General features: G+C 40.1%; 1 protein-coding gene across 1 annotated transcript in view; it reads left to right on the forward strand.

Annotated features, from left to right (window-relative positions):
* Positions 1–17061, forward strand: part of LOC104939022 (ras association domain-containing protein 3) — a 32944-nt gene that overhangs the window by 8046 nt on the left and 7837 nt on the right. The window lies entirely within an intron of this gene.

Consider the following 17061-nt stretch of genomic DNA (forward strand, 5'->3'; position numbering starts at 1 on the left):
CAAGAGACTCTTCAGAAACCTACGGGTGATGTGACGGATATGACATCTATATTTATCTATGGTCAGAAAGTGTTCCTCATGTCCCGTTAAGCGTATTAACTTCGATCTTAACTTGTTTCCATCAAACTTTTCTGATCCAACGCTTCAAAATGAATCAGAAAATGATGGAAACACTGATGTCTGGCCACTTTCAGTTCAGACTGAAATAAGCCAACACCTGTTGGATGGAAATGTTGTGCAGACATTCGTGGTCTCCAGAGGATAAAATCTAAAGACTTTGGCTTTCCCCTGAACCATTGGAGGTGCACCATTTTTGCTTTTAGTTGAACAACTATTATAATGAAATTTAGGTCAGACATTCATGTCCCTCTCAGGATGAATGGTGGTCTTAGTCATATCTGTTATCCAGGGTGATACTGGACAGTATTACTCAGCAACAGTGATGTTATAATACTTTCCTCAATCCACCAGACACTTTAAGCTGCTTCACAAGCCGTTAAACACTGACAGAAATATAACTTACAAGTTATATTTACAGTAGATATCAAATTTAATCTAGCCACAGCTACAATTCAAAAAAATCTTCACGTATGAGCCAACACAGCTGTGTGTGTGTCGCAGTCTGGTGTTTTGAAGTCTCTGTTGACTGTCTGCAGGTTATATAAAGCTTTTTATGAGACTTTTTCCCCTCTCCTGCACTCCTGCTTTTCCAAAGGAAACATAAGTGGAATTGTTCTCAACTGTGCGGCCGTCGCTATCTCTTCAAACAGAACCGGAGTGCTGCTTTTATGCCTGGAAACACACACACACACACACATACACACACCTCCTCGACCACTGCACTTGGCTGTGTTGTATAAAAAGATAAATCTGCCTTTGAGAGGAACCTCCTGCGTCATGGAGAATATGAGGTGTTTGTCAGGACTGAGTGTGAGAGAGTAAAGAGTACGATAGAAAGATACTGGGGGTTTATGGTCAGACAGGATTTTATGATCATTTGCATCCACAAAGGAATCACATTTTCGTCCGTCGATCCATCCATTTCCTTCCTCTCGTTGGGGGTCGGGTCGTGGTGGCAGCAGGTTTAGCAGCAACACATACAAGCTCGTTCTGGAGGATACTGAGGCGTTCCCAGGCTATGTAGTCCCTCCAATCAGGTTCTGCGTCTGCCCGAGGTCGCAGATCAGTTGAATATGTCTGAAAAACCTCGAAAAGGAAGGCAGGAAGCAGGATGCCCAAACCACCTCAGCTGGCTCCTTTCGGTCACTACTAAAAGCTCATTACATGGTGAGGGCGAGGGTTGGAACCTAGATGGACTATAAAATCGAGAGCTTTGCCTTCCCCTCCAATGGTCCGGTACAACGTCTGCAATACTGCCAATCGCTGCACCAATCCACCACTCCATTTTCCTGTCAAGGGGAACAAGACCCCAGGATCTGGGGTTCTAATTAATCTTTTTTCTTGTCGTTATTATAAACTCTCTTGAAAGCAACGTCCACCCTGAGAATGATTATATCTTAATGGGAAACAGTAAATAATTAAAAAAATGATAGTTTCTTGTCTTTGTCAGGATTCACGTCCCAAAAATATGATTACGATGATCAAAAAATGGATAATATAGTAACTGTTCTAGTGCTTTTAATAATATCCCATCATCTTTCTCACAAGATGGAGTTAAAAACATTTTGTAAATCAACATTTTTAAGCCAATATGGACATTTTAGGACTCCGAAGCTCCAGAACAGCGACTAAATGGAGATTGTGGAGAAATTGTTTCGTCAACTGCTGTTTTAAGGCTCAAAAATAAACTTTTAATGTCGATATGTTGATAATTCAGAGCTGATTAAAAATAAAATCAATCAAAATGTCAAACATCCACGTCTTTAAGCTTCTTTAATGTGAAGATCTGCTTCTTTTCTGTCATTATAAATCAAATATCTTTGGGTTTTTCACTCAGCTACCACTCTGAAGACATTACCTTGCGCTCTGAGAACTCGTGTTGGATATTTTTCACCACTTTTAAAGACTAAACGATACAGTCAGAATAACCATTAGTTTCAGCACTACAATAATTGTCTATATTTATCCAGCTCATAGCTTATGAAGCCCGTCGCGAGTGATTAATCACACGACCAGCTGCTTTAAGCAGACTCTCTACTGTACGTATCCGCTTCAGAGTCTCTGAACAGGTGGTCTGGTGGTTTCTTTCTCCTGCCCCTACTTCATTTTACCTTCATTTAAACTGACCACCTGTAGCATCATGTTACAGGGTCAAAGGGCACCAGATGGGACGGCGAACATACCTCTTAAAAAGGAGTAAACAGGCGTTGCTTCAGTTCATCGTGCTTTAAACAGTATTTATGTTGCTCTTGGACATTTTTCCAATGTTTGTGTTGCAAATGCTGATTACAGTAAATCGGATACGATGCTCAAATCAAGGCCTGCTGTCTCTGCAGGTCTAAAACTTGACACCAAAGTGTGCGACCCACATGAAACATGAAACATGATGCAAAAGCAAGACAGCACGACTTGTTTTTAGATGAAAGTATACAGAAGAAATGTTTATTCCACAGTACACAGGGAGCTTCTTCTGATGAATTTTGCTTCTGTTTAGTAAAAGCAGTGGATTCAAACAGAAGTTTATCATCATTGTAAAGTTTAGAAGTTTCAATGAATTATTTAATAAAGCGAGAGGAGCTTTCAGCCCTGTCTTCTCTGTGTTTGTACGGCCACTAATGAAGCATGTCTGTTAGTCTCTGCTGCTCTTTGTCACATACCGGCCTCCAGATAGGAGCTCATCTGGGAGCACTTTAGATCGGCTCTGATCTCCGGTTCGCCATTATCACCAGACCACAGCGCACTTTGAGGCAGCTTTTTCTTTGCTTTTGTTTTTTTTCTCTGTGGCGTCTTTGATGTGCAAAGGAGAAAGTGAGAGTTTAAATGATGATGGATGAGAAGGCGGCGTGTGTGGACGGTGTTGTAGACCACCTGCTCTGATGGTTTTTATGTGGTTGTTTTGTGTTAAGGAGGTGTGAGAGTTGGTGTTGTGGTTGGAGTTGTTTTTGGAGACGCTGAAGGTCAAGGTGTGAATGTTGGAACATGATGTTTCCTTCGTTTCTGCATTTAAATGACGAAAAACCAAAATCTGAAATGTTTCCAACAATGTTTAAACCCAGAGAAATCTCAAAGATTTTCATTGGCAATGACGACAACAACTCCCATGATCCAACACTACTTCACATCATCAAACTACTTCTTCTGTTATCATTTTGATATGAGAGACCCATTAAAAACAGCAGAAATTACAAACTGTGCATTTAAATCCAACATGGTAATAATAAGATGTAGACTGGACCAACATTGGCTGATATGATTCATCAGTGAACGAGAAAATGTAGCACAGAAAGAGCAAAAATCTCCTATAATTGAGATATTTTAGAAAGTAATTTGATTAATTCATCAGACATGACTAAGAAGTTCATTTTCAGTCCCAAAATAAACGAACAGTGAAAGATTTTGGTTTTCCAGCTGAAAAATGGCACTTAATTGAATTATCAAAGGAAAATTAAACTGAATCGTAATGACGAAAAATGAGAAATACTCATTCCTGCTTCTCTTGTATGGTGGCATATTCATGCCACCCAACAAAAAAACAATTAAGCATCATATATGATTGCTCAAAGCTACAGTGTCTCTTCTCGTTATAACAACATACCAGTTTATCGTGTTATAATGAGAAGTTTACGTCAGTTTTGAGAAATAAGACTATATTGAAATGGCATCTTCTTACGAAAGAAACATGGAATACTTTGGTAAATAGTAAAAATACGAAATAACGTCACAATAACATGAGAAAAGAATATTGTAAAAACGAAAAAAAGTTGATCAATACAGTTAGAAACTGGGAAAAGTACTCTTTGTGTTCGGACTGTACTATGTCATCTTGTTTTCTGGTCATCTTTTGCTTTTTAATTATATTTTATAGACGGTTAATAATATTTTTAGACACATTTATTGGTGGGGTCAGTACTCGGCGTAATGTGTTCAAAAATAACATAAAACGGTGCATCACAGTAAAAGACATTCCACGCTCCGCAGTCATCACACCATAACACGCGTAATGCCAGGTTTACACATAATGACGGTGTATAGACTCACACTCTTGCGTGCCAAATAAACCATCATCTTGTGTGTGTCATTAGTTGTTTCGTGTGACACTTTAAAATGGAGAAACAATCCGACACACACACACTCTTCTCCCACACACAAAAACTCCCTCAAGGTCTGCTGGCTGCGAATGTGCTGCCTGATGATTATGTTGATGTGCGCGGTGGTTTTGAACGTTAAGATTTGGCTCACGGTGGTTGGAGATCATCCAGCCTGTGTTTTGGATAGCTTAGTGTTGGAGTATATGTTTGGGTTTGTGTGTGTGTGTGTGTTTTAAAGGGATTTTCCACTGTTGCCGAGCTGAAGCAGCTTATCTGACCGGACTGTCATTGTAGTCATCAGTACACACACGCTCGCAGCAACACATCTCACAGGTATTGTTTCCCTTGTTTCTATTATCAGGCTCCGTACAGACACACCCGTCTTTCACATCCTCGCTGAAGGCCATTGTATCACAGCAACGATTAGCAGTGCTGTGATATCACGTCGTGTAATTTAAGACTCGATTCTACTTTTTCACATAAGCTATGAATACACCTGGCATGAAATATAGGCTAATTATAGGACAATACCTGTGGGGATTTAAAATGTAAAGGTGAAGTGGCGAAGGAGACCCCGATCATGTTTATTCTGACCCTGAGTTTGATCATTTATGAGCCGTATTGGCTGTTTTCTGTTTTGTGATAGCTGCTGGTGTCTTATTATTAAAAAATAAAACACTGGAATACCTTGAAAATAGCCTTGACTGCTGACTTCTAACTGCCTGGTAGGAGCCACAAGTGATGAACAACTGCTAGGCTGAAAAAAACAAACTTTTGGCATTACATTTTGGAAACCTTTTGATATCAACTTGCCCGGCTAACAAACTGAGTTAACAGCAGCTGCAGTTGGCAGCAGTTTCCATGCCTGATATGTTCTGATACGAGATGATTAAATTCCCTTTTTATTGTTCGCTTCGTCGCTACCATGACTGGAAAGAAGTCTGCTGTTACGTCACCGATCTGCGTTGGCATGGTCGCCATTTCAGAGAGGTCAACATCCACTAGTGCGTCATTGATTATTTTTACAATCGGTGACTCGGTAGCACAAATATCGGCTGTTAATGATTGGCAGCATTCCTAGAAATGGCAGTCTCTGAGTGGAAATTGTGTTATTTGATAAATAAAGAAGAAAAAACACTTGTTACTCTTGTATTTTTACCATAAGTTGGGTTCAAGTAAAGTTTTCCGTGGTGCCAGAATAAAAGTTGTGTGTTTATCAAGTAATTCTGTCCAGCAGAATAAAAAATAAATCCATAAAACCTACCTACCTACCCAACACATAAAGAGAAATCAACGGTCAAAACCGACGTCTGATTTGTTAAGACGTTGAGAGATTGAGAGCATGTATCAAAAAGTAAAAGCACTCAACACTCAAGTTATTAGCACGTTACCATCTGGGGACCAACTTTCATAGAAATCCATTCTTGGACATCAAAGACCCGACTCACATTGTTCGACCAGAGAAACTTTTTCTAGAGTCCCACCACAAGTCTGACACAATAGAAACAAAACCGCCGCTGTCGTTGTTGTTGCGTGAACGTAGCGTGTCTGTCGACCGTGGGAGCAGAGAGGTGTATTAATATGTGTATGATAGAGTGATATTAATGTTTGCAGAGAGTCTAAAAGCTTACAGAGGCTCTGTACCTCACACAGGAGGAGTGTCAGACAGCGTGAAGGCCATTTAGTAATAAAGTTGTCAGAAATGAGTGATGGTGATGAGTTGCTCGTTGTTCTGTTGCTTCATATCCGACTCACGCCGGCTGTTGAGAGACGGGAGGTGAACCTTGCTTTCACGATCATTCATTACTATGTTCTTGTTTGTTTGCTTTCGTCTGTGAATGTCTTTTAAATTATATTAAGTCTTCTTGTGGCTTCTTCCTAAAAGTTCAAACACTTCATTAAATAACAGTAACGAGGCTGTTTTTGGCATCAAAGTTGACGATGCAGGACTCGGTTTAGGGTTGCCCGTAGTTTTGTAACAAGCATGATTTATTTTTTAGTCATTTCAGTGCGAGTACGTTTTGAACTCGACAGACGAATGTTTGATTTTTTTATGGGGAAAGGTTGGTGACTCCTTTTCTTTGCTTTCTCTGTCAACGTCCACTTCGGTCTTTTCTCTTCTGTCATTACGTCCATAGAGGCTGCTGAGCCCCGCTTACATTGTCAGCTTGCCCAGCTCAGGTTCTGGCACGACACCGGCTGAAAACATCCTCTTCACCGGTGGTCCCGGCTAAACAAACTGAGCTAACATGAGCTAACAGCAGCTAAATCACAGAGAGTTGAACATGTTTTCCATAAAATATGATCCAGTTTCACCAAAATCAGTGAAATAGTTGGTGGTGTGTGACTTAGTGCCATAAAACGTTACGTACTTCTCAAGAGCACAAAGTTACATAGTGTGAGAACAGACATACCAATGACTGAGACGCCATTCACCTGATTACAGGTCACTGTAGCATCAACATGGTTTATAATCTGTTTGTATATGATACTGTAGAAAAGTTGCACAATGTTGCTTTACTGCAACTATTTCGTCAGCTTGGTTTCGCTCTGGTACCACTGTAAGGAAGTGCTTTGTTGATCTGTTTGAAGGCTAAGATGTCAAGTATTCTCTGTTTGTAGCATTTCACTGTGAATATTTGCTGATTTTATGTTTTTGTTGGTAAACTGAATATAAGAAATGGTTTTCAACTGTAGCTTGGACAAAAAACAGAAAAGAAAAGTACACTTTTGTCTGATTTGATTACTATTTTGTGGCATCCTATCAACCAAATAATTAATAGAGAAAGTAATCAGCATATTTGTTTTAAGCCTTAGTTAAGTCTCTGACTCCTGCCTCTGAAATGTGAGTTTCCTATTTTTCTCTCTTTTTAGTTTGTTGCGTATTTAATAGCTCTGAGTTTTTGACTGCTGCTCAAACAAAACAAACTATGTGAGGACATTTTCTTTCCACAGAAAAACAATCAGCAGTTTATTTGCTAATAACAACAATCATTAGTCGAAGCCCTGCATGCAACGCACTGACGAATGAAACTCACCAGAGGAAGTCTGGCTTATTGTTGCCTCACAATCACCAAACACACACACACACCTCTACGCCTCGAGTCTTCCTCCAAGGTCAGAATAACATTTCATAATCTCAAACCCGCACATGCTTACTCATAACCCACTCACACACACACACATATATACACAAAAGCACACACCTCTTTTGACTTGTTTCTCAATCCTTCTTGTGTTAACAATCTTTTGACTTGAGGGACTGTAAATCAAACATGTGCTTGTGTTCACTGGTTCTTGTAATGAAAGCCATTTCTCATTCTAACGAGGACATTTCTCAGCAGGCAGTTAGCAGCTCCAGTGTGAGCTGACGATCAGCGTTGTTGGACGGCGTCGTGTTTTTTGATGTTATATTTATCTCCAAGGCGACCAAAGTTAACCACATGATTAGTGGCCAAAAAGAGGCACAGAGGGACAGTTTGTTTTTTATTAAACATGATGCTATTATTACAGCTAACGAGAGAAAATTCTTTTATTTAATTAGTTAGTCTCTTCTGCTTCCCTGCTACCATTTTCACATCCTCATTCTCTTCCCCTTTCTTCAAATCTTGCATATCCTCCTCTTCCTTTACTCTCTTTCTTCGTCCTCTTTATGGCTGTCGGTAAAGGTCTTGATCTCTGGGTGGTCCCCTACTCCTTGTGGTCTCCATAACTGTGCATCCTGTCCTCCTGTCGTCCATGTAACCCCTTCATGAAACCGCTCTGGAAACATACAGACAGTGCAGCAGTGTGAGGTCAGCAGTCCTCTTTGGTTCACATCATTGTGTCGAGCGCCGGCCTCTTGTCTCCATGTGGTCCAGCTGGTTTAGTCTCCAGGTTTCACTTCTCTGTTTTAGACACAATAGCGTAATTTTCCTCTTTTCTTCCTCTTCTGAAGAAAAAGCTGGCTGTTTTTGAGGGTTTCCTAATATTTATATATGTGAGTAACAAGAAGGAAACAACGTGTATTAGCAGCTTTAAGATAAACAGTTTGGCAGATGTTTTACTTGTCTGAAATAGAAGATGTAGACTAATTATTACAGTTTGTCATTGTTGAAACTTGAGAGAAATCTTGGTTCGTCGTTTCAATGTTTCAACAATCACCAGCTCTAAACAATAAACCCTTAAGTCACGAAAGCAAAAACATTCCTGCTCTATACTTTGTTTACCTGCTGCTTAACATAATCTTCTTTGTTGGCGAGCCAGGACAAGGTTTGGGAGCTCAGGAGTTCACTGAGGGCATGCTAATGTACTACTGTAGAAAGGTGGTGAATCCAAAGTAATCCAAACTGGACCAGCAAGGGCAAACCCTTCCCAAAGTTTGACACTAGCCTTTGCTGTTTCATCATCTGTTTGTCTTCGGTTCGTTTGATTGCCTGTTTTTTGCCCCGGCACGTTGCCAGTTTGAGGTGGTTGTGGGAACCTATTCAGCCAAAACAAAAGACTGATTATACCAATGCAGAGTGTGTTTACCATCTGCCACATAATCAGGAACCCAGCCTCAAACCAAGGCATCATGGGTGATCAGTGGACAGGATAGAACAACAATAACCACATGGAAAAAATGGTGTACGAGGCACTCAACTTACTACAAAACAAAGTTTACTTACTTCAGGCCACCAGGCAAGTCCTAATGTCGAACTCTGTTAGAGGATCTTGTTGGGTTGGATTATTTCACACACATTAAGTAGGTACATGTACTAAGACCAGATGTTTTATGGTTAAATCAAAACCTATTGTTGTCTAATATGACTGTGAAGATCAAGGGTGACAGTCAAGTGAGAAAAGTAAAAATCCAGCCGGGAAATATCACACTTAAATCAAGAAATATAAGAACTAAATATACATAAAATGAACTACAGTGCACCAAAATGTGTATCATATTTGCCAATTTCAACCATTATATTCTTTGGGTATGCTAATATGAACCCTACTGATACATTGATCAGGCCTAAACCTATAAAAATAAAGTTAAATCAAAGGTTTGCAAAGTGATTTCCAAACTATTTTAGGCGAGATTAAGAGAAAAAAGTGAATATTATATTATTTATCAAAAGGAGATGCCTAAATGTGGTTGATTTGGTTACAGATAGTTCAGAGATGCTGTAGTTTGGAGAATTTTACTGTTTTCCCACCCATTCAGAAACTTAAAAATACGTAAGGACATACCTTTTTTTTGTATTCGATATAATCTGAAGGTATGTCAAACAGCAATATTAGAGCTCTTAGCTCAATTGTTGAGTGACTATGGGATACAACTATATAATTCTAATGCTATAAGCACACAGGAATCGAGCTAAGCAAGTGAACTATGTCTGCAGGAGGCCCACATTGTCAGACTTTGAATACACCCCTGGCTTATATAAGAGTTGGCACTGCATAACAGAGATGAAGAGATCTATGAAAGGCCTAAACATTTATGCACTGTATCGTCTGTACTGTCCATTAACTTAGGAATGTCCACTCGAGAAGACGACTGCGTGTGTCTGTCCATTAGCCGATCTGTTTATTAAGGAAAGGTGTGAGCACTTCCACTCGTACATGCACATTTATGCGCCGTTGTACGTGCATGTGTGTGTACCCATTAGTGCAGGAATGCTGGGAGGAAAGGTGTGTCCGATCTGGACTTCCCCCCATGGACTCGACAGGAAGTAACATAGAGAGGGAGGGGTGTGAGGAGGGTAGAAAGACAGACATTTGATAGTTATGGAGGAGATTTTATGAAAGGTGGTGGTTATGTTTCAGGACTTTGTAGACAGGCTCCATAGGAACATGAACTGACTTAGAAAATCACACTGTGGGAACCTTTATGGAGGTTATACCGAAGGAGATTTAGTAACACTTGATTATTATTTCCAATTAGGTTTTCTACAGGTAGCAGTTATAGGTAAAACAGAGTGTCATCAGTATGTTTCCAGTTAAATTATGGCAATTTATTGCTTAACTAGAGGACCAGCAGGTCTACAGGCAAATATACAATTAAACATACATGGAAAATAGAGTTTACAACATGTCAATGATTAATACAGACCTGAAACGGTTATTCGATTGGCAAAAATGAATCGGTGACCAAAAAGTTCCCAGGTAACAGCTTCTCCAACGTGACGTTTTGTTAACTTCGAGTCGTGATCAACGGACACAGACTAACGCAATTACATAGACCCACAACCAATCAGAAGTCAGAAGTCCTTTCAGAAGTTATCATATAAACCCAGCCCAGTGTTAGATAAACGATTGTGATTGGCCTGATGAGATCTGGGACAAATGGGAATTTGAATGGGCGACGGTCCGGACGCATCTACCAAACCGGAGCTTGCAGATTTGTCTGATTTCTAGGTTAGTTTTGAAGTATTTATCAGACAAAACATTTAAGATGTGCTCATTATATTTTCTTGACCAACTTGAGAGAGAAAATGTCAGAATAATGGATAATGAAAGTAACTGTTAGTAACGGTAAGTAACGGTTACTTTGGTTAAACTCTCAGCTAACTAAACTAAACGCTGATGTCCAAATCGAGTATAATTGAAACATTGGAGGAAACCAGTATAATATAACCAGTGTAAACTCCCTTGTAGATGTTTTGCTAAATAAAACACCCTTTATTTTGGTCATTTAAATATACAGTAGCCTAGAGGAAGACACATGCTGAAGTAAACAGAGACAGAAGTGTTTCTTGTCTTTCTCGTCTTTTAAAATATGTAGGTTAGATTCAGTCAGCACAGCCAAACCACTGTTTAGTCTGCCTGGGGGACCCATAACACAAAAGCACACAATCTAACGCTTTAGGGTGTATTCAGCTGAGCTAAGCATGTTTTGTCTGCACACACACACACATACACACACTTGCATAGTGATGTCATCTCTTTACCGTCAGTGGATGCAGGCGAGCGTGACAGTGCTAAACAAAGGCAGGAATGCTGCAGGTGTGTGTGATAAAAGGTCGAGGAGAGTTATTCTTGAAACAGCGGTCAGGGAAGAGGCAGGCTCTCACATAGAGATAAAAACCTGATATGATTTCTCTTCTGCTTTCCTGAGAGCTCTGGTGCCAAAGCGGCAGTCTGTTCTGCTTTTTTTTTTAACGCTTAAGAACTTTTTGCAGGATTTAAATCACCAAAATAAGTATTTATACGTCTTCCTTATCTGCATTCAGGGCTTCAAATGTCACCTCTAAAAGCTCAATTTGTGTCTACAATGTCTCCAAAAATATCTGTGCCTGCACACAGCATAAAATATCTCTTTTGCCGTTCATTTGTCAGGGTATCTGTTACAGTTAAAGGCTTTATTATCCACTTGCAACCTACAGTTTAATGCTTTAAGCAGAGAAGCACATCAGGCAGCAAAGGTCACACATTTAATGACTCAATACATACGTTTTTAGACATAAACATACCAAGCAAAAAAATTTGAATCACTATATTTTAGTTGTGTCTTATGCCCGGGGTCATACTACAGGATATCAACCTAGTTTAAGTCCGATCCAACAGACGTGGGATGTCGAGTTTGGAAACAAGAAAAGCGTAAGAAGTCACGCCACATCTGGGACGCCTCTTAACAAAGAAAGCTCTTCTGTGCACTGTAACTGTAAAGGAAACAAAAGAGGAAGGATGTTATTGGTGCTGAGAGGGCAAACCGTGAAACAGATAAATGGTCACTATTGCTTTTACTTTCTTTTTTATGCTTTTCTGAACACGCCATGCCACTGTTAGTTTGTTGTTCCCAGAAGTTGATCCCTGGCACCGCCTTCCTGCTGACATCACATATGTCATGAAAGACAGCAAGCAATGATTGGTCTATAATCACTTAATCAGTTGCAGTGCGGACAAAAAATATCATGTACGCAGATTCTGAACTGAATCCAGTGTGCTGGGATTAGTCTATATGCAGACGATGTTGCTTTGTGACGTAGAGAAGGGCCGCAAGTTGGATTCGAACCCCGGGCCACTGCGGCAAGGCCTGAGCCTTTGTACGTGGGGCACATGCTCTACAAACTGAGCTAAACAACACCCCGATCAAATGTACTTTTATATGTACCGCACAGTGCTGTTACTAGAGGTTTTTGCATGATTACACTGGTTATCTGTAGGGATGGGAATTGATACGATTTTTACGATTACGATTCTATTATCGATTCTGCTTAATGATTCGATTCTTTATCGATTCTCATTTGGGGAAAAAAAGGAGAACAAACGGTTTGATCAGCATCAACTTTGTTTAGGCAGAAGTATCAAGACCTTACAAAACCAACAGCGAAGTCAAAAGAGGCCCACGGCCTAGATAATAGTAACGATGTGTAACTGTGGCAAATACACAAGAACCAGAGTTACCTTCCGTAGTAACGGCAGAGCTGGTCATAGCCTGGCTGCTGCCGCTGCTGCTAGGTTGAGATTCATCTCCAGTCCGAAGCGTGTGAAAAACACGACATTCATTTAAAAATATCGCATGTTGTGTGCGCAAATGTTTCTGCATGTTCGTCGTGTTCCCTCCCGACGCTGTTATCTCCACTTTGCAATGATTGCAAGTCGCCCTGTTGCCGTCTTTTTTTGGTAAAATGCAGCCAAACTTTGGAGCGTTCGAACCGAGTGGGTGACATTGTTTACTACTGATTGCACTGCACATGCGAAACTTGCGTAAGTTATGTGCAGTAATTAGTCGAGCTTGCTGGAATCGAGCGTGCATAACTTCTTGCGGAAGTTACGTGACGTAACTCGTGCTTTCTGGAATCGATAAGAGAATCGTTAGATAAACTGCCAAATGATTACATGGAATTGAAACACGCGGTTCTTGTTGAGAACCGGTTCTCGATTCCCATCCCTAGTTATCTGTCATGGCGTGCTAAGGCTTTATTGAAACCCAGCTTCTGTCTTTGTCTTCTCCTGTCCTGCTTCCTCCGCACTGTCCAGTGTTGATCTTCCAGCCTCAGTGGGAGGATTCGCTGTGCTCTTAAATAGGACCATGACCTCATTGTGTTGTAGCTCTCGCTGTGCTCGGCCTCCCTTGTTTGTTTGGATTTGGTCGCTCTCACCCTCCCAGTTCCTCTTAACTCTCTCTTCCCTGGAAGTTGCACAGACATGCACTCACAAGAGACTTTTAGTGGAGACGTTTTAGCCTGTTCGAGAATAGAGAATGATGACATACATATGTAGAAACTCCTTTAGGAGCTCAGGAGGGTTAACAGGTGTCAAAACCATCTATTTAAAGTGCAAACACGATGACTGTAACCTCCTCATGTCATGAGAAGTGCAGTATGACTTTGCATGACATATCTCTTTATCCTATATCATGGTGTTGAGTTGTGGGTGTTGGTGACAGCAAGACAACAACGGACAACGTTGGTTTTTATTCCATCTCCAAAACCAAAATCAATGAATCTATTGGAGGTTAAAAGGTGTCAACGTTGACTGAACGTTGCCTAACTAAACAAGGGGACGACGTTGCTTAGGATCGGTCACCAGCACTAATATTAGATTGTGTTTACATATTATCCAATGGAGACTTGAATCTGCATTACTTTGTAGAGGCCTTTTCAAAGAAGTTTTTGCAAACAAACACTGCACAGTTACAAGAGGAAAGGAGTTATTTCTGTATATTTTAACTTTGTTCCTCGTCTTCAGTTTCCTCTTTTGTCTGCCTGTCTGTCTCTCTGCCTGTGGATGGTAAGATGACAGATAATCTCCTTACCTGTCACTTCCCGGTAATAAGCTTTGACTCATCTGACCTGGCAGGTGCTTAAAGTGAAGACTGTAAAAACCCCCTCAGGTCAAACTTAATTCTCAGTTAAACAGAAGTCTCTGAAATGAACCAGGAAAGTCTGCGTCTTTGTCACTGCTTGAAGGTAACTGAGGAGCTAATGCATGAACTGCCTGAGTGGATTTGACGAGGTCCACTGTCCTGCGTGTCCTCCTTTTTAATCCTGATGAGTCAGAGTCTGCAGACAGACAGGTCGCCACCGCTCAGGTGGCAGGAAGTACCTTCAGGTTCACCAATAATTAAATTTTCTTGGAAACTACATTAAACTTTCATTATATTCTTCGTGCCATCTGACTAATCTGGGGTCTGTATCTAACATTCTCATCTGTAGGGGTCCATCTCATTCATCTCCTTCTAATCTAATCCAAACATGCGATAAATGACATATTGAATGTCGTGACGAGAGCACTTCAGCTCGCACACAGGCTGGCGTTTCTCTCCCGGAGCCGTAAATCAGCGGACACATTACAAAGGGCTGCAGTGTTTGTGGGTCTGCAGTGTTTGCACATGCTGTATTGGCACCTTGTCTTTGCCTTGAGCAGTGTGTGTTTTCCATATAAGGGTGCATGCGCCTTCAAAGCCTCCCTGGATTCTGCACTATGCGTTTGTGTTCGTGGTTTTTTAATAGATGTAGTGGAGAGCTGAACTATGCCCATGTAAGCACACACTTCACTGGAGAATTAAACTCACTGCATTGGCACTCACAAATACAGAGACATATACAAGACGGACAGAAGATATAAAACATCAGGACAGACTGTCTTCTACGTCTGGGGTCGGTTGTTTTAAGGTTTAAAAAGTGCTGAAAAAGACTTTACACTTCACAACAAAACATGCTCTGTAAAAAGAAAATGCAGAAATACAGACAATAAAATGTAAAATTATACTCAAAGAAATCAAAATACAGACAATAAAATGTAAAATTATACTCAAAGAAATCAAAAACTATACATTTAGTGAAATTTTCAGTGGAGGTTTTGCAGAGAAACACTGAAATTTAAAATTAAAACAATAAAATACAATACAAATAATTTTAAAAAAATGGAAAACAACTGTAAATTTATCTGTATTTTCCATAATTTTAGAGTCAAATGGAAACCTCAGTAGTAAATGGATAAAGACACAAACTAAACACTCGCTCTTGATAGAGCCTTTCGCATTTTTTAAACGTTTTGCAACCACTGAAGTTTTACACTGGAAGAGGAAAGAGAGGGTGACATGAGGGGGTTGCAATCAGCAACTACACTGCTCGATGTACTTAAATCATGCACATTTGTCCTTTTAACGTTCACCGCCAGACGTTTATTATGATGATCAACCATACACAGTTGAAAGTTACAACACATTTCTCAGTTAATTAATAAATTGTTTGTCTATAAACTGCAAATAGTGACAAATATCAAAGAACCATGTTCAGATTTCTTGTTTTATCCAACTAACAGTCCAAAAGTTTGAGTTTACTATCATGCACGACAAAGAAAAGCAGCAAATATTCACATTTGAGAAGCTAGAAACAGAAAATATTTGGCGTTTTGCTTAAAAATATATATATATTGTCTAAAATCAGATGACTAATGGAGGATTTTTGCATTTCTAACAGTGTAGGCCTTCATATTTTCTTTCATATTGTCTTTTGGTGACATTTCTGCAGCACTTCCTTAAAGTTTCTCTTTCGGGACCCAATAAAAACACTGAATGGGTCAACGGTCAGCGTTTGTCTTTATTGGATCTTTCTCCACCGCCTCCCTATGACTCGTTCACAGTCATTTAATTCAGTATAAAGTCGTTGATAGCGTTTTATTAGGAGCATAAATGTGTGATTATTGGTGCTGAGCAGTTTGGGTGGAGACGGTCGGGTGTGTGATACCAAACATCTGCATGCAACATTTTAGTGGATGTGGCCCTTTACAACTGATTATGTAACATATTTGGCTTTGTCATGTGACCTAAATTATAGTTTTTGACCCTGCGTCCCCGAGAAGTGTTTATTCCTGGTTGTTGAAGCTCACGTGCAGATGTTCCTCTGTTTGCTGTACACATGTGTCTGCCCGTCATCGTTATCTGGAACTTTCTCTATCAGCCGACCTCTGTTCTGACCCTCCGGCCTGTCCCAGCACCTCCATCCATTTATACATAAACACAGTGTCGACTGCTGCCCGTGGCTGTCTTCACTCCTCGCAAACAGCTCGACGAACACGTGTGCGTACATGCCGAGCACATCACGAATCAGTTTCCAGTCCACGTGGCCTCCTGTCACTTCAACCAATCAACGTTTTTGCCTTTTTTCATGCTTTTTGGCGCTCTGTCCTGCAGCGGGTTTCCACGTTTTTGCCTAAAATTAGAAGTCAGTCACACGGCATGGGGCTGATTTAGAAATGTGTTTTTTTTTGTCATGTGCTGACCCTCCAGGAGCGAGGGCAACACAGTACATTATTTCCAGCAAGTGAAAATTGTATGTTTTGTTTCATTCTTAGTGCACAAATATTTCATCTCCTCCCTCCCTTATCATCGCACAAGTATGCATGGTCACATGAAAAACACCACAATGCTCTATTTTAGCCTGGAGCATTGTGTGAAGCAATGACACGAAGTATTTATGTACAAAAGACATTTTTGTCATGGTTTCTCTTAAATTAGATTCATTTATTCGTCCTGTTTAACTGTTTAACTTGTCAAACCAAATAGCATTTAGTTTAAATTACTGCTTCTCTTCATCTTAAAATCAAGTTTTTTTGGCTTCTCCGTTTAAAAATGCAGCTTTTTATTCTACGTTTTCTCCCAACATGCAGCTGCTCAAACCGTGAAACGTAAAACGCCCTCCGACGTTATTAGAAAACTGAAAACTGAAGCACTTTTTCTGCATATTTAAGAAACATATTCGGCATTTTCAGCACTTAAACTCATAACTTATAACTTATTTTACTTGCAGCTCATTTTATTTTGAGTGCATAATGTTTGGGTGCGATTTTTCTTAAAATGTTCTGTATTTTATACGTTTATCCTGATTTTTGCATCCACTTTGCACGCATGAGAAGTTAGGTAATATGACTTAATCTGTACCAGCAA

The sequence above is a fragment of the Larimichthys crocea genome, chromosome XX, assembly GCF_000972845.2.
Source record: "Larimichthys crocea isolate SSNF chromosome XX, L_crocea_2.0, whole genome shotgun sequence".
NCBI classification, from domain to species: Eukaryota; Metazoa; Chordata; class Actinopteri; family Sciaenidae; genus Larimichthys; species Larimichthys crocea.